Source organism: Hyaena hyaena, unplaced genomic scaffold, assembly GCF_003009895.1.
Source record: "Hyaena hyaena isolate Hyena2069 unplaced genomic scaffold, ASM300989v1 scaffold_848, whole genome shotgun sequence".
Classification (NCBI taxonomy): domain Eukaryota; kingdom Metazoa; phylum Chordata; class Mammalia; order Carnivora; family Hyaenidae; genus Hyaena; species Hyaena hyaena.
Window position 1 is genome coordinate 427,333 of NW_024081479.1, and position 19,267 is coordinate 446,599.

General features: G+C 39.6%; 1 protein-coding gene across 3 annotated transcripts in view; it reads left to right on the top strand.

Moving 5' to 3' along the window:
• Positions 1–19,267, top strand: part of FAM168A (family with sequence similarity 168 member A) — a 200,126-nt gene that overhangs the window by 95,508 nt on the left and 85,351 nt on the right. The window contains exon 1 of one of the 3 annotated variants that reach the window (XM_039219901.1): positions 393–441. The exons of the other annotated variants lie outside the window; for them this stretch is intronic. The gene's annotated coding sequence lies outside the window, so the exon portion shown is untranslated. Of the gene's footprint in view, positions 1–392; positions 442–19,267 lie in introns of those variants that run through there. 3 annotated transcript variants of the gene reach the window in all.

The following is a 19,267-nucleotide window of genomic DNA, read 5'->3' on the forward strand; positions in this document are numbered from 1 at the left end:
GATGGGTAGAGGATCCCAAGCAGGCTCCATGCTGTCAGCACATAGCCTGATGTAAGGGTCAGTCCCAAGAACAGTGAGATCATAACCTGAGCCAAAACCAGGGGACGCTTAACCAACTGAGCCACCCAGGTACCCTCTAGGCATTTACTATTAAGTTATGACCTATGCTGAAAGGAATGATTCCTGATCTTCTACTTCCTTAATTGACCCTAACATGAATGGCATATGTTTCCTATCTTATATTGTAGTGTTAGTATCTGCCTTCATATTAAAAAGCACTCAAGGTCATATTAGGTATTTCAAAAAAAATTATTGGTATCCCTGAGCCAAAACCAAGTTCATGCAGTATGTAAGATACTTATGAATTGTTGTTTTTCCCCGTTCTTTTTGAGGGGCAGAAATATTTATTTCTGAAGAAGTGCATCCTCAGAGAATTAATGGGTAAGCACAATCCATCGTGACCTATACAGACTTTCCCTCCCTAAATAGTGTTCTTTAACTGTTAATAGATAACATCTATTTCTGTTGGATTTACAAATCTATGAATTAAAATAGCAAAAAAGAGCAATAGCCTGTAGTAATCAGGTGGATTCAAGACTACCTGCATGAGCAATGATGGTGCAGAGATTGGGATGGGGAAAGACTGTTTACTACTCAGTTGCTTAAAAAAGAAAAAGTATGTGGACTCAGTGACCTGAAGGTGCTTTGCAATCTAAATTTTCTGTGCCTACATGCTCTTTGTCTTCTGAGCTCTCATAGTAATCCGTATTTAAAAAAAAAAATAATTTATTGGTATACTTGTAAATATTTGTTCCGTTTTGGTTTTCCCCAGTGGGCAATAAACTCCATGAGGGCAGAAATTCTGTCTGTTTCATTGCCAAGTATATAGAAGGCACTTAATAAATATTTCTGGATGAACGAATGAAGTGTTTTCTACCATGCATTCTATTTTTGAGAGATAATGTGTGAATGGGGGAGAGGCAGAGAGGGAGACAGAATCCAAAGCAGGCTCCTCCCTGACCGCATAGAGCCTGATGTTGGGCTAGAACTCTCAAACTGTGAGATCATGACCTGAGCCAAAGTCAGACACTTAACTGACTGAGCCACCCAGGTACCCCTACCATGCAGACATTCTTACTCTTTAAAGTAGCAGAGGCCCACTGATGAATCGTAGACTCAATAGACATTTACTACTAGGCATTGACCTGGAGATGAATTGCCCCTGGCAAACAAAAAACTGCTTGCTTTCTCTTTGGATTTGCCTGTTCTGGACTTGGGCAAGTTATTTCACCCTCTTGTGCCTTAGCTGTCTTACCACAAAGTGGGGACAATTATACCTCCTCATCAGGTTGTTGAAAGTGTGATACAGGAGGAGGACGAGAGTTCATTTAAAGGCTTTAGAATTGTGTCTGAAACACAACAAATGTTATATGTTTGTTGTTGTTACATTTTATTATGTTTAATGTTATTTGTTTAACGTTTATTTTTTAGAGAGAACTAGAGTGTGAGTGGGGGAGAGGCAGAGAGAGAGCGAGCGAGACACAGAATCCAAAGCAGGCTCCAGGCTCTGAGCTGTCAGCACAGAGCCTGATGCCGGACTTAAACCCACGAGCAGTGAGATCATGACCAGAGCTGAAGTCAAATGCCCAACTGACTGAGCCACCCAGGTGCCTCTATTATGTTTAACATTATTGATCATTATTTTGTTCTCCTTATAGCACCTAGCATAGGACTGGACACATGATAGACATATTCATCCAGTTTCATGAGGCCCTTCCTATATGCCAGGCACTGTTTTAGGAGATGTTGAATATGGATTAAAATACTGTCCCTGCTTTTAAGCTGTTCACAATCTCATGTCAGAGATAGATGTATTTTTATATTTACATAGTCTTTATAGATGTATAAATATACATATATCCACATATCATGTGTGTGTATATATAAAGAGATATATAAGGATAATAATATTACACTAGAAGTTAATACAGTATGATATGGGAGCAGGAAGGAAGGAGAAATTCACACCGAATGGCTACAGTGTGTTTCTCATTTACTGCATTTAATTCTCAGGCAAGCTCTGTAAGTTGGAGATTCTTAATATAGATGAGGAAACTAATGCTTAATGACATTAAATTTCTTGCCCAGGGTCATGTAGATAATAAGTAGTTGCTGGGATTTAAACCTGAATCTGACAAATTATAAAACCTTTTTTACATTTCTGATGCTTACAAAAATAATTTGCTGCTGTTCCTTTGAAATTTTTAAGTCCTGCAAAGCAAAACTGTTTTTGGATGAAAGAACCTGAGCTTCAGTACATATTTTGAAAAATTTAATATCTGGAGCCCTGCTGTTCTGTTGCTCCTGTTACCTGCTCTGGCAAGAAAAAATTTGATGACTGGGAAAGCTCAAGATGCCTCAGCTTTGGGCAGGATGGGCTGTGTCCCATTTGACTTTATCCATTGTCTATCCTGCAAGGCTCCTGACTGGTACCTCTTCTCTGGGCAACCAGGCTCCTATGTGTGGTCCCAGGGACTCTGGGACCTGAATGGAGAGTTTGTGTAGAGCTTCCTGTGAATGAGAAGTGTTCCTGTGATTAGCCATGACCTCCTAGCAGCAGATACTTTCATCATTTGACTTCAGCTTTCTCACCTCTCTATTGAGATTCCACTGGATCTACCAGTCACAAAGCAGCTTCCTTTGAATTCAGCAGCTTGTTTCTGATTACATTAGGCATTATCTGTACTGCACTTTTGGCTCACCCTGTGAATGAGCTAGTTCTGTGGTTATTTTTCACAGAATATCCAAGCTGGGAAGACCCTAAAAAAACCCTGCTCATTTTGCAAAACAGGTAAGCTGAGACCCAGTAAAGGGAAGGTACTTACCCAGATTCCACAGTTTGTTCCAGAGGTGAGACCAGAACTCTAACGCCTTAACTCCAGGTCACTTTTTCTCCCTACCAGACCCTGCCAACTCCTTTTTTTTACTCATTCATATAAATCATAAGCTTTTAGAAGGCAGAGGTCATGCCTTTTGTGCATTTATATCCTTCCAAGAGCTCAAGTTATTAGAGATGCTCAGATTTGTTATTATCTGATTTTACATACAGAGAACACATTGCCTAGTAGAAAGAGATAGGTAGGGGTGCCTGGGTGGCTCAGTTGGTTAAGCATCCTACTTGAGCTCATGTCATGATCTCACGGCTCATGAATTTGAGCCCTGTGTAAGGCTCTGTGCTGACAGTTCAGAGCCTGGATCTGCTTTGGGTTCTGTGTCTCCCTCTCTCTCTCTGCCCCTCCCTCCCTCCTTCCTTCCCTCCTCTCTCTCTCTCTAAAAAAAAATAAACATTAAAAAATTTTCTAAAAAAAAAAAAAGAGCGAGAGAGAAAGGAAAGAAAGGAAAGAGAGAAAGAGAGATAGGTAGGCAGGTCTGGATGGGAATCTTAGCTAGGAGTCAATGGAGTTGGGGTCCTAACTCAGGTATTCTGAGTCCAAGTTGTGCAGGCTTTTTTCTAGTAAATAATTACTGGATTGGTATGCTTTTGACAGGGAAAAATGATCCAGACAGAGCCAAGCTCTAGAGGCAGTGAGTGTTGGCTGTACTTGGAGAGAAGCAGCTAGACTGATGTGGCTAGAGCACAGATTGGATTGAGTGAGGGGAGATGGGAGGCAGGCAGCCAGAAACTTTGGGGAGAAAAAGGTTTGGAGCCACAGAGGACACTTTATTTTAATTTTATTTTCAGTTTCCAAGTCATTTTATTCAGAATTTTGTGTTTCCTGGATTAATAAATACTATACAAAACACTGTAAGAATGACTACCATTTTCTCTCTCCTGCTCCCCACCTGGGGACAATCCTCTGTGGCAGTTAACACAGGTATTCTCCAGATTTGGTTCAGCAAATTAGGTTGAGTGACACTAAAGCCCCTTGAATAGGGCAGATCACTTTAATGTGCACTTTTTAAAGAAAGCTCCTGGAGTTGGGAGCCTTGAGCTGGGCCTGAAGGATGGTTAGGATTTGAATTCACAGGGAAGGCACAGGATTTGTGGAGAAAAGTGAACACATACTTCTTTTCCTCTTTAAACAAAGTTGGAAAGCCAAGCACCTGTCTAATTTGCCTAGAGTGTTGTTGAGGAGGGGAGTACTGGAAAGTGGAGGTTGGGGCTGAGTTTTAAAAAGCATAGAATTCTAGATTTGAGGATTTAATTTTTATTTCCATTGATACCACTGCAGGTGTGCTCCCTCTTCAAAGATGAGTTGTAGGAACCCTGGACAGCAACTGGGTAATGAACTCTCTCTGCATTCTTACTCTTGGGGTTTTGTTTTAGATATTTCACTTGGATGAACTTACCATATGCAGCTTTGGCTATTCTTGAGCAGCCTCAAAGGTCCATGACATTTTGTAATTCCCGTTTTCCTGAGATGAGCATTTGAAAAGAATTTGATGAGGCAATGGTAGATGAGAGTGATTTACTTAGCTAAGAAATCTCTCCCACTTATGGATAGTGTCTTATGTAAATTTGAGGATTTTTAAAACTGTCTCTGGAGATTTCTCTCCAAAAATGACAAGGTTTTTTAATATATCCCTTTCCTACATCTTGTCCTCAAGTCCATAATCAGCCTAGTCTTGGGTTCTGGTCCCAAGTCTGCTCCTTGACTTGTCTGTGTGACCATGGATAAGCCTCTTTCGTTTAGTTCCTGCATCCACAATAACAATGATGCTGAGCTGGATACCTCTAAAAACTTTTCTGGTTCTGTTATTTTAGGACTCTGAATATGGAACACAGATCAGCCTTTTCTTTTACGCTCTTCTTATACACAGGTCATAATGCATTAAAACGTATTTGTACGATAGTGACTATGCACATATTGGTCTAATCAGTACATGCACATGAAACATTGGTGATCATGTTACACTGGCTTTATGAGTATTTTTGTTGTATCCTGTCCTTTTATGTCCTCTCCTGCCTTCATATTTTGGCTATGCCTTCTGTCATCCTGCAGAGCAGGTCATAGACCCAAAGACACCACTGAGTTTTAGTAGTATCTGAAAAAAAAAAACAAAAATCACATTTTAAATTGAACCAGCTGCTTCAATTTAAACTGGCCTTCCTGCCAGCTACGGATTATCAGTTTCTGCTCAGGTGCCTGCAGGGCCAGAAGGAGGAGACATGGCAATTTTGTTCTAACTTGATAGGAAAACCTTAAGCCTCACCTTTTCTGTTGATTGCAAGTGTGTAGCTTACATTTCCACTGCTGCTTTACTGCAGTGTTAAAGATTTGTGGAAGGAGGCCAAAAATCCAAAAGAGGAAACTATAAGGGGCCATGTATACAAAATGTGTTTTAAGACCACTGCCTTTGGACAGTTTTTTGTTTTCTCCTCATTTTTGTTAATTTGCTCCATAGTTTTGGATATGAGTAATTGTAATAAGGTATTCCAAATATTTCATAGCACTTAAAGATTAGAGCCTTTTTTTGTCTTTTATAACAGACCTTTGTAAACAACCTTAGAGATAATACCTACTATGAGTACTTACTTTTTATTGAGTACTTAGTGTGTGCCTGACAATGTGCTAAATCTTTATATATATAATTTCGCTTAACTTTTATATCCGCTGTAAAAGTGGTGTTATCACAATTTGAAACAGATGAAGACACTAAGACCCAAAGAAGATAAGTACGATGCCCAAGATTACACAGTTAATATGTGACAGAGCTCAGGCTGGAATACAGCCAGTAGTGCCTGGTTGGACAATCAGTTCTTTAACTTCTGTGGTTTACTGTCTCTCTGTGAGATACGGCATTGTATCTTCATTTACAGATGAACAAGCTGACTAGAGAGGTTGTAAATTGCCAGTAGTCACACAGCAGATATATGGTAGATATAGGACCTGAATTTTGATTATTTGGTTTGGAATGTATGTCCCAGGTGTTTTTATTCATTTTTATTTTAAACTTATTTTTATATCATAATAAGATGAACCATTTCACATTCTTTTGGATTAGCTTTGCTCTGGATTATAAATAAATTATAAAAAGGTCTTACTGGGGATGCAAAGAAAAATAAGATGTTGGGTCTCTTCTCAAGGAACTAATGGTTTGTTATAAGGAAAAGATGTGTACAGAAGCAGGAGTGCTCCCACTGTTGCGTAAGTGGAGGGAAAACCCCTAAATGAGTTCAGGCTATGAGTGATTTAAAGGAGAGAAATGTAAGTGAATACGATTTAATAGGGAGAATTTTGTTGTTGTTATTTTGGGAAGCATTATTAAGTATAGCATATGATAATAAAAGATCCACAACCCTCGTTAAGTGTGATTAGAAAAAAACAAAACTATAGAATTCTGGAGCCAAGTTTTGTTTTTAGTAGGGACACAGTTCTGAAGTATTTATATATGTGAGTGGAGTCATTTAGTATATTTGTGTTTTTTTTGCCTTGCTTACGTAAATGTTTATTGAATGAATGAATTTTGGGCCTGATTGTGAAGGTACACAAGGTACTGTGTCATTATTATGACATAATGTGTAATAAATAAATGGCTAAAAGTGGAACCTTTAAAAAATGTCTAGTCTAGCCTCTACTTCTAACTGATGAGGGAACTGGGGCACAGAAAGTGGAAGTGACTTCTAATAAGTTGTAGAGAAGGACTGGAATCCATAGCTCCTGGCAGCACTAATGAGTTTCTGTAATAAGATGCCAGTGTTTCCACAGAGATTTCATGAGCATGGGTAAAACATACAAAGAAAATATCATTGAAAGTATTTGAAATCACTGGCTTTTTTACAGGTAGAGTGAGGATGTGGAGGTTTGGGTTTTTTCTCAGTTGTATAGATCTTGTGTACCAAGTCGAGATTAGAAAGGTTCTGTTGGTTGATCCTAACTTTTGATCATAGTTTTCCTGCAGTGCACATCTAGCAGAGTTTTTTCCCTCAAAGCCCTGGCTGGAAGCAATGGCTTTTATCTCTGATATATATTTACCTCTCCCTCCTGGTGTTTGAGGCTTGTTGGTCTTGATAAATGCCTGTTTTCTATGCACAGCCTGCAGTTAACATGGGGAGCTCCTGGTGTGGAGCTGTTTAGGAAGCAGTGGGTGAGAGTGCATGTGATGTGGTCAGGGTGGGTTAATGGCCTGTGCCCACAAGCAATGCATTAACTCAGAGAGCTTGTCTAGTCCGAATCAATTTATAAATCTCAGTACCAGTAGGGAAAACTGATGTGAAAAGGATGCACTGGTATTGTTTTGCTGCAGAAAGGAAGAGGTCAAACAGTGTCCAGTAGTGAATTAGAATCCAGCAGTTCTGCATTTGAGTCTAGGCTCATTTATAAGCTGTATGACCTTGGATGGGTTCCTTAGTCTAAGCTCAGTTCTCCCATTTATAAAATGGTGTTAGTAATACTAAGTACCTCACGGGGGTATTAAATTTTTCCTGCATGGCTTGATTATTTTTCTACTCTTTAAGATCATTTCTCAGGTATCACCCTCTCAGTAAGACTTCCCTAACTATCCTCTTAACAATTATAATCCCTATCCTGACACTCCCTGTTCCCTTACCCTGCTTTATTTTTCTGTTCTACTGCTAATTATTCATATTTTTATTTGTTAATCTTGTTGCTTCCCAGTCATAATAATAACAAAATACAGCAATAATAGTAACAGCTAGTTCTTATATGTTGGGCACTGTTCTTAGCACTTAACGTATGTTAATTAATTTAATCCTTATAGAAATCCTATTAGGTGGTAGTAGTATTATCCCCATTTTTATAGATTAAAAAATTGAGGCATGAGGACATTAGCTATTTCCAGAGAACACATAGCTAGTTAGCAGTGGAGACGTAATCAGAACCTGAGCTCTCTGGCTTCAGTCCTTGCTTTTAACCATAGTACTACACTGCCTCATTAGAACACTGTCCTCCTCTTGAGGACAGTGCTGTTTCCTTACCACGTAGGGTAGTACTTGGTACATAGTAAGCAATGACTATTTGTTACATGAATGTACATTGATAATATTTGTGAGAAAAAAAGTTAAATGGAGCTATTTTATTTACTGTGGCCCCTCTTTATCTTCTAGGGTCCTAACAGTAACTCTAGTCCTGTGCAACATATTAGGTGCTCAGTAGCCACATGTGGCTCATAGCTACTATATTGGACACTACAAATGTAGAACAGTTTTATCCCTGTAGAAAGTTTAGTTTGAATAGCACTTCTCTAGCACCTCCTGAGAGGAGAAGGAGGAAGAGCTAGTAGTGAGAAAGGAGAAAGAGAGAAGGATGGGCTCATGGAGGGCCTTGAATGCTGAGATAAAGTTTGGCCTTTATTTTTAAGCCAGAGGTTTCTGAATTTGACCAAATATCAGAAATACCTGAGGGAAGCTTAGCATTCTGATTCTCAGGTGATCTGAATTAGTAGTTTTGGTGTGGGACCTAAAAATCTGCTGTGTGTGTGTGTAAAATAACATAAACTTCACTGTCTAAACTATTTTTTTTTTTTAATTTTTTATTTATTTCTAGGAGAGAGAGAGAGAGACAGAGTGAGCGGGGGAGGGTCAGAGAGATAGGGAGACACAGACTCTGAAATAGGCTCCAGGCTCTGAGCTGGCAGTCAGCACAGACCCCGACGCGGGGCTCGAACCCACGAACTGCGAGATCATGACCTAAGCGAAAGTCGGACGCTCAACCGACTAAGCCACCCAGGCGCCCCTGTCTAAACTATTTTTAAGTGTGTAGTACAGTAGTGTTAACTATACGTACCTTGTACAGCAGATCTCTAATAATTTTCCTTTTGCACAACTGAAATTATACCCATTAAACAACGTACTATCCCACAGAGTTCCTGGCAACTACCATCCTACTTCCTAGGAGTTTGACTACTTTAGATATTTCATATAAGTGAAATTATGTAGTATTTGTCTTTTTGTGACTGGCTTATTTACTTAGCATAACATCCTTAAGGATTATCCATGTTATAGCATATGATAAGATTTTCTTATTTTTATTATATTATTTTTGTTTTATTTTTTAAATGTTTATTTTGAGAGAGAGAATGTGAGTACAAGAGGGGGAGCGTCAGAGAGACAGGGAATCTCAAGCAGGGACATGGGGCTCCATTCCATGAACTGTGAGATCATGACCTGAGCTGAAATCAAGAGTTGGATGCTTAACTGACTGAGCCACCCAGGCACCCCCCCACCCAGGGTTTTCTTCTTTTTAAAGACTTAACACCATATTTTCTTTATTCATTCACTGTCAGTGGACATTTAGGTTGCTTCTCCCTCTTGGCTATTGTGAATAATGCTGCAGTGAACATGGTTATGCAAATATTTCTTTAATATCCTGTTCTTAGTTCTTTTGGATCTAGACCTAGAAGTGGAATTGCTGGATCATATAATAATTCTATTTTTAACTTTTTGAGGAACTTCCATACTGTTTTCCACAGCAGCTATACCATTTTACATTCCCACAAACAGTGCACAAGGGTTCCTGTTTCCCTGCATCTTTGCCAACTCGTGTTATTTTCTGTTCTGTTTTTTTTTTTTATATTTAATTTTTTAAAATACTGGCTACCCTAACGGATGTGAGGTGGTAGCTCATTGTGGTTTTGATTTGCACTTCCCTGATAATTAGTGATGTTGAGCATCTTTTTGTATGAGAAATGTCTATACAAGTTCTTTGCCAATTTTTAAATCAGATTATATATTTATAAAACTATTTTAAATAAGTACCCTGAGTAATTCTGATGGAGGGTGGTGGTGAGTGGGCCAGGAGCTGTGATGGAGAGTGAGGAGTCTTGGCTCATTCAAGCTGCATTATTCTCAGTTGGGTTATTCTTGGCATCACATGTTGTCTCCAGTTTGATTTTTTTTTTTGTTATGTCTATACCATTAAGCCTCAAATCAGACAGGTACTTCCCTGAGGAGTCTTCGCTGTGTCCTGAAATTACTCTTTCTTCCATTTTCTGAGCCTTTAGCTTGTTCTAATACAGTCTCTTCCTTTTCAGCAGGCGTGCTTTCTCAGTGTTGATGCTGCTGGGCAGGAATCTCTCCACTGCTCCTATCTTCCATTTCTTCCCCATTTCTTCAGCTTCATCACAACAAAACTCTTCCTGTTCCTGTGCCAAGGCCTGTAGCCTAGGGCTTCCTGGGGCCTTTGGATCAAACAAGGACAGTTTTGCCTGTTTTTTTCTGAGACTTTCTGTCCTGACAAAGGACTTGGCCTGATACTCAGAGTCTCAACTGTTTGGAATGCAGCAGTTCCTGATTCAGAGTCTTAGACCTCCCATTGCAAGGGCCCAGTAGTCTTTGAACTACCCAGTAAGCAGAGGATATCTCTTGTGCTTCAGGTAGAAAAGCAGCCTTGCTGCCCTTCTCTTTGGGGAGTCTAGAAACCTGAGGTCCAGTCCTGGATCTGTTACTGATTTGCCCTGTGACTTGGAGGAAGTCACTTGGTCTCTGTTTTCTCTGTTGCAAGATGAAGTGGTTGAATTAAATGATCATTGAGGTCCTACCAAGCTGTATGTTCTTTGGTCCCTTTCCATTAATTAATGATGTGCTTGGCTCCATATCAGCCAGTGGAGAACTCCATAGGTTAGCAAGATAGCCTCTGCTTTCACAAAGCTCATAGCCCAGGAGGGCAGCACTCACATGAAGAAGCAGGTTTAGAATGGGACTATCACCAGGTGTGTTTGAACAGAGCACAGTGGTTAGTTCCAGCTGGAAGGATCTGTGAAGCTTCAAGTAGGAGAGTGTGTTCCAGCCTTTAGTCCAATCTTCACTTCTCTTGTTCTTCCTTCTCCCATATCCACACTCCCTAGGCCATTCCCTTCTCAAACTTTGCCACAGTTTTCATGGTAAATCATTTTACTCCTTAAAAAACAAACAAACAAACAAACCTAAAACACATGGACCCAGTCGTAGAATACATACCTCTTCCAAGTGATGTACATAATAAATAGGCCTGAGTGGAGAGTTGTGAGATGTGGGCTTATTTTAAATGGAGTCTTGGCCCTGATATGGATGTTACACTTGCTTATTTACTCAAGATGTGGTGTTTATGTTATTAATTGGTAAATTTAAACATGTAACAGTTTTTTTAAAAGTTTATTTTGAGAGAGAGAGAGAGCGCACACACATACACACACACGTGGGGGAGGGGCACAGAGAGAATCTCACGTTGTTATCACAGAGCCCCACGTAGGGCTAGATCCCACAAACCGTGAGATCATGACCTGAGCCAAAATCAACAGAGGCTTAACCAACTGAGCCACCCAGGCACCCCAAATGTGTAACAGTTCTTTGTTTTTTGTTTTTTGTTTTGGTCAGTCTGATCCTTCTTTCTTGCTTCAACCATCTTCTTGGCTCTAAAAAGGATAGGGAACCTGTTGTTACATAAAGGAAAGAACACTGGGTTTAGAGTGTGAGGACTCAGGGTAAAGTCTGGGCAAGTTTGTAAGTAGAGGCTAATCCAACCTCTGATTCCCCATTGAGTTATTAGCTGATTGCAGAAATGCTTTGGAAAGTAAAAAGTTGATCTTTCTTTTTTTTTTTGGCTTTTAGCATTTGTAATTTAAGAAATATTCACAAAGTACTCAGTGTGTGCTAACTTCTGTACTAGAGGAATAGAAGGAAGAGTAAGATATGGCCTTTGCCCTCCAAGGACTTTACATGCTAACTTGGTAGGCAGGTGTGAACACAAAGGAATAAAGGAAGTGAACAAAGTGGGTGGGGAGGGGGGAGGGAAAAGAATCAGGAAAAATGCTTGAATGTGGGATTTGTCAGGTTTTATGGGGTGGTTCAGTTTGGGAGCTTGGATTGCCTTGTGAAGATCCTATCTATGATGTCTTTTCTCAGAGTACAGCTAGGGTGAAGGGTCTGCATCTCACATATGATGTGAGATCAGAGAGCCAGAGTTCAGTCAGTTATCATTTTTGTATAACAACAGTGTTGCATAGGAGAAAGAACAGGGAACTTGAGTTCAAATCTCTGGTCTTCACTTAAAGGGTATTCATCCTTGAGCATGTTACATAATGTTGCTGAAAGATTAGTTTTGTTAATAAAAATGAGAGAATAAATGCCTCACGTGATTTTTCAGTTCAATTTGATAAACATTTATGGGAGTCTGTTTTGTGCTAGCTGGATTCTGAGGTTGCAGAAGTGAAAACACAATTTCCCAGGAACTTTCAATCTAGTGAGAAGAATTGTGTCATGTATGAATTTGAAATAGAGGGGCACCTGGGTGGCTCAGTCGGTTAAGCATCCGACTTCGGCTCAGGTCATGATCTCACGGTTTGTGGGTTCAAGCCCCGCGTCGGGCTCTGTGCTGACAGCTAGCTCAGAGCCTGGAGCCTGTTTCATATTCTGTGTCTTCCTGTCTCTCTGTCCCTCCCCTACTCATGCTCTGTCTCTCTGTGTTCAAAAATAAAATAAACTATTAAAAAAAAAAAAGAGAAAATAGTGATCATAAGTTTAAAGTTTAACTTTGACGGACACAGTTTTGTATATTTTCTTCCTCTCAAGACCTGTGCCAATGTAGGCAGAGAGTAGATGGTGAATTGCATTTAACCAGAGCTGTGGTTTAATCAAACTAGTGTTAATACAAGTGAAAGAGGGCCAAGGGAGTGATTATAAAAATTGACCAAGGAAGTTAAACTAGCCAGGATTAGGAGGGAAGTAAGGTTGTTAAGGAATGTGATGGGAATTAAATGTGGGTAGGATCAGTAGATTAAATGTCCTGATAGGCTGAAGGAGTGTTAGAATTGGGGTAACTATATTAAGTAAACTGGAAAGATAGGATATAGTGATTGGAGTTTGAGATGTTTGGAATTAAGGTTATAGAAGGTTGACAGTTATTGGTAATGACAGGGTATAACCATGTGAATGAGAGGCTGAGGTAGGGTGGAATTCAAGATCAACAGAAAAGAGGAGGTCAAATAACTGGTAGGGCAATATTCTGTAGCCATTATTTATATAGTTATTGAAATTACCAAGAATTATGGCAAGAATGGTATTGGGGAGAATAACAGTTTGCTAGGAACCATAACCTTTAAGGCATAAGTGGAAATAGGCCCAGTGATAGATGGGGAATGAGAGAAAAAAACAGTGCCATTTGCTAGGGCTGCAAAGGAAACATTGTCAGGGACTGCTAGATTTCTCTTAGATCAAGAAGGCATGGGGGATGAGAAACAATGAAATCTGGCCATGTGTCGCAACATGGATGGACCTTGAGGGTGTTATGCTGAGCGAAATAAGTCAGGCAGAGAAGGACAAATATCATATGTTTGCACGTATAGGAGGATTAGGAGGAACTTGATGGAGGAACAAGGGGGAGAAGAAGGGCGGAAATGGTTGGGGAAAAGGAGAGAGGCAAACCATGAGAGACTCTTGAATGCTGACAAAAACTGAGGACTGATGGATGTGGGGGGGAGGGGGGATGGGCATGGAGGAGGGCACTTTGGGGATGAGCACTGAGTGTTATGTGGAAACTAATTTGACAATAAACTATTTGTAAAAAAAAAAAAAAAAGAAGGCATGGGGGATATGTTCACTGAAGAGATTGAATATACAGAGATTTGCTAACCTTGATATCCAGAGGGAACAGTGGAAAAGGTCAGGAGGTGAGGAAGGGAGAGAGGTAAGAGTCAGAAAATGCAGTGTCAGAGCCACATGGGAGTAGTCTGGAAGATGAGAAACAGCCTGGGGGTTCTGGGGTAGGGGTGGGTGCAACAGCTAATGACATTCCCAATTGAGAATGAGGTGGTTTTTTCTAATTGTTTGTAGTAAGATTATTCAAATTGGTCTTCCAGTGACATTTGGAATAAGATATAATTTGCTGGTTAAAAAATAAACCATGTGTGGGCACCTGGGTAGTTCAGTCTGTTAAGCATCTGACTTGATTTCGGTTCAAGTCATGATCTCATGGATTGTGGGATCAAGCCCCTTGTTGGGCTCTGTGCTGATAGCACAGAGCCTGCTTGGGATTCTCTCTCTCCTTTCTCTGCCCCTCTCCCTGCCCACATGAGTGCCCTTTCTCTCTCTCAAACATTTATTTTTGTTTTTTTTAATGTTTATCTTCGAGACAGAGACAGATCGTGAGTGGGAGAGAGCCAGAGAGAGGAGGAGACACAAATCTGAAACAGGCTCCAGGCTCAAAGCTGTCAGCATAGAGCCTGATGCGTAGCTTGAACTCACAAACCATGAGATCATGACCTCTTAACTGACTGAGCCACTCAGATGCCCCTATTTTTATTTTTTTAATGTTTATTCATTTTTGAGAGAGAGTGTGCATGTGTGTACACATGTGCAAGTGGCCGGGTTGGGGTGGGGGACAGAGGATCCAAAGCAGGTTCAACACTGACAGCAGAGAGTCTCATGTGGGATTCAGATCCATGATCCATGAGATCATGACCTGAGCCAAGGTCAGATGCCTGACTGACTGAGTCATCCTGGAACCCCTCAAAATGAATAAAGATTAAAAAAATAATAATCTGTGTGGATAATATAAATTTATTTGCAAATGTTAAAAACATACTGCTTTGGAATAAGAAACATTTATAGGTGTATTATAAAAACCAGACAGATGCACATTATTCTCCTGCAAGAAAATATGCTTGGCAATACCAAAGTAGATTGGATCTTGTTCTAAGCATTAATTTCTTTATTCAAACATTGATACCACGTTGTCTTTTTTTACTAAGGGTCATTTTGCTTCCTAATGAACATGCTGGAATTTATTTTCAGGTTGCTTCATATGAAGAATCTATTTAGAAATAGTTGTTTCAGGGGTGCCTGGGTGGGTCAGTATGTTAAGCTCAGGTTATGATCTCTGGGTTCATGAGTTTGAGCCTTGCATCAGGTTCTGTGCTGACAGCTCAGAGCCTGGAGCCTGCTTTGGATTCTGTGTCTCCTTCCCACTCCCACTCTGTCTTTCTCTCTCAAAAATAAACACTAAAAAATAAAAAAATAAATAAAAAAGGAAAGAACTGGTTGTTCCAGATTACAAATCAATTTGGAAATCTCGGTGGCACTTGAGGGGGGAAAATCCTGCAGTGAGCTTTGATTTTATCTTGTAAAGCTAATAAATGGTGGCCAGACTTCTAATTTGTTATCATCTTTATCTACAACAGGAAGTCTGGAACATTTTAAAAACTGATGTCTTCATGTTATAACATAGATAAACCTTGACTACAATGCTAATTGATATAAGCCAGTCACAAGGGACATATATAATTCCTCTTATAGAGGTTGCTAGAATAGTGAAATTCATAGAAGTAGAAATGAATGGAATGGTGATTGCTGGGGGAGGAGAGAATGGGGAGAGTTAGTCTTTAATAGGTATAGAGTTTCAGTTGGGGAAGATGAAAAACTTCTGGAGATGGATGGTGCTGATAGTTGTACAAGTGTGAATGTACTTTATGCCTCTAACTGTACACTTAAGAATGATTAAATTGGTAAATTTTATGATACATACTTTACCACCACAAACAAAAAACCTCCAGTGTTTTGAGTGTCCAGTGCCTACAAGATTCCTTGCCTAAATGAATTGACTATTCTCACACATTATTATTGTTATTATTATTTTAGAGAGAATGTGTACAAGGTGGGGACAGGGGCAGAGGGGAAGAGCAAGAGCAAGAGTGAGAGCGAGAGGGAGAGAGAGGAGAGAGTTGGGCTCCATGCTCAATGTGGAGCCCAACTCAGGGCTAAATCCCACAACCCTGCAATCATAACATGAGCCAAAATCAAGAGTCAGATGCTTAACTGAGTGAGCCACCCAGGTGCCCCATTCTCATATTGAATTACAAATAATAAACCCCCTTCTCCCTAATCCTTACATTTGTGTACTACTCTACAGTTAAATAAATGTTTTCATATCTCATTCAGAACAGCCTTGAGAAGTAGGTAGATAAAAATAGATAAGGAAATTGATTCTAAGGGACTTGCTCCCGGCAAGTCAGAGACAGAGGTCAGTGTCTAGTTGAACATGGTCTAGTTTCAGAACCTTCGTAGCCATAAATAAGGGAGTTTAAAAGTGTGGGGCTTTTTCTAAAGCAATATAGTTCCCTCAGCAGAGACCTCCTCCCTTTATTAGAGCACAGAGGCCGAACAGTTGAGATCTTCCCTCCTGACTTGTTTGTATCCAGTTCTTCAGCAGAGCATTTGGACCAAGGAGACTGATCATACCATCTGCAGTTTGACCAGTTAAATTCTATATGTGCATCTCCTCCCCACAAAGGGAATTAGTTTTTCAAATATCATAATAGGATCAAAAGTAAATAAATTTATTTGCAGTTGGTAATTGCCAAGCATATTTTGGTATTGCCAAGCATATTTTCTTGCAGGAGAATAATGTGCATCTGTCTGGTTTTTATAATACACCTGTAAATAAGTCCTCTGTACCGCTACCTGGTTTGTACCCAGTTCTTCAGCAGAGCATTTGGACCAAGGAGACTGATCATACTTTGGCCAGTTAAATTCTATATGTGCATCTCCTCCCCACAAAGGGAATTAGTTTTTCAAATATCATAATATAATAGGATCAAAAGTAAATAAAGAGGGGAAAATAAGGAAGACAGAACAAATGAAGCCAAGATAAATTTAGTACCAGAAGTTCCTGCTTTTTGCTAAGATTCAGTAGCAAATTCAACTCTGAGCTTCCTGGTGGCTACAGCAAGGTCTGGTCCAAGATTCAGAGTGTCTGTCACTCACTCATCTGTTCTTTCTTCTGGTAGTTTATCTCAAAAGACACACATGTATCTGGCTCTAATGTCTGAAGAAAGTAGAGCTCATCTTAAACAATTAGTGGTTGCCACAATAAACTTGATGGTAAGTTCTTTATCTGGTTTATTTCTATTTAACTTATACCTGGCACCAGTGATTGATTCAGACTGAATATTTATTATGGACTTCCTGAATGAGTAAGAAATGATTGCTCTTTTTAGGATCTGATATAAAACTTGGACAATGGACAGTCATTTTGATGTTCAGCAAATACTGAATACTTGTAGATACTTGGTCCTGTGCTGGGCTCCTGTGAAAATAAAGACATAAATAAGTTATGGCTTTATCCTCAAGGAGTATTTTTTTAAAAGCTGATTTTAAAATCTTTTTTTGAAAGTATTTTTAAAATGCTTTGTGAGGACTATGGGAGCTCAGAGGAAAGAGTTAGCTGTTCAGTTTCCCCATTGGTAGTATGGTTGTGGAAATTAAAAGAGTTAACATATGTAAAGCTCTAAGAAAAATGCCTGGCTCATAGGAAGCATTCCACAAATTTTGGCCAATAATAATATTTAAGGAAGACATCCTGGAGAAAAGAGTGCATGGAATTAGGCTCGCTATATCCCTGTGCTTGTCTCTACTGAAGCATGAGGGTGTCCTTATTTGATTCTTTATGTTTCCCTTCTCTGCTAGGTCCAGCATCCTTAAGTGTATAACTGATACTCATCTCTGTATCCTTTTTTTTAAAGGCATTTAAAAAATGCTTTTTTAAAGCATTTAAATTTATTTTTGAGAGAGATAGAGTGCGAGTGGGGTGGGCCAGAGAGACAGGGAGACCCAGAATCTGAAGCAGGCTCCAGGCTCTGTGCTAACAGCTCAGAGCCTGATGTGGGGCTCAAACCCACGAACTCCAAAATCATGAGCCAAAGTCGGATGCTTAACCGACTGAGCCACCCGGGTGCCCCTCATCTTTCTATCCTTAATGCTGGTTACTGGGCCTGGTTAACATAAACACCAAGTGAAGGTTTGTTGACTGAAGGAAGAAAGCATGCAGCAAGCATATTGGAGGCCAGCAGGCTTACTACTTGAACAGCTGAGAAGGTTCTAAAGACATGCTTTCTGGGAACCCTTCTTGGTCTGAATTACATCTGACAGCATATTCTGCTTGCTGTCCTATTACTTCTCCATGTTCCTTCCTTCATTACTGCCTTTATATCCTTGTGGGACTACTGTTGACCTCTAAGCAAATGAACTAATGTTTGGTGGGTAGTTAGTTCACAGCAGTCATCATCTCAGATCATATTGATTTCCAGTTGTTGACTGGACATCTTTGCCTCTGCTTGTTCAAAAATGAATGCCGTCTTTCATTGCTTACCTAGAAACTCCTTACTTTCTCCTCATTGAGCCCTGTATACAGTTTCTAAATCCTATCAGTTATGACTCTAAAATAATTTCTATGTTCTTTCCTTCTTTTATTTCCACTCTTCCTTTTTAGTTCTTGTTTCTTTTCTGCCAGTTCATACTCAGTCTTCTCATGAAATGTCATTCTAAAACACAAATATGATATGTCACTTTGTTACTTTAATTTTTCATGGCTTCCTATGTATCTTCATAGTAATTCTTTAGATTATATGGTAGTATTTCCATGTTATAGATAAAGAGATAATTGCCTTCCTGTAACAGATGGCCTCAAGGTGAAATTAATACACCTCTTAGTCTTTTGAGGCTCTCTAATTACACTTCTAAAACCTTAGACTCAGGAAGAGGACAGTCCTAAGTCCTGGGTGGGTCCAAGCCATTGAAAATCACATGTGATGACGATATTTCCCCAGATGCAATAATGGTAAAATCAGCATTTGTTAAGTGTTTACATGTACTCTGGCAAAACATGTATTGTCTTAGTCCTCCCAACAATCCTAGGATATAGTTAATACTAGTATTTCCACTCTGCAGAAGAGAAAACTGAAATTAAGTGTACTATACAAGGCCTCATATGTACTGTGACTTAAAAACCTATGTTCTTAACTATTATATGAAGTTTCTAGGTAGCACTTTGCACATGTTGCTTCCCTAGGAAAGATCACAAATTTATGTGCTATAAACTTGCTGTTCAGAATTGCCAGTCTAGTGGGCTTTGTTGGTTTGCTTCAGAGAACTAACATACTCTGGTAGAACACTTTGACTGAATAGGTACTTCAATGAATACCTTTATTTCTTTAGATTTCCATAGTATCCTGTGTCTCATGACAGATCAATCTAAAATGCCACGTCAGAGTTATGACCAGCAAAAAGGTTGGAAGAGGGGCTTTATAATGGGACTGTGTTTTTATATAGCTATTTTGTTCATTTGTCTGTCTTCCCATCTAATCGTCTGTTCATCTGTCCATGCAGACAATGATATCAAGGAGAGATGGTAGAAAGCCTCCAGTGTAAAGTTGGAGACCTGGGTTTTGTCAAGGACCCAGTCCATGATCCTGACTTGCCATGTATTTCTAGGGTAGTCCCTTCCTTTCTCTGTTACCTCAGTTTTTTTTCTTCTAAAATAAATAAATAAAAGTATTG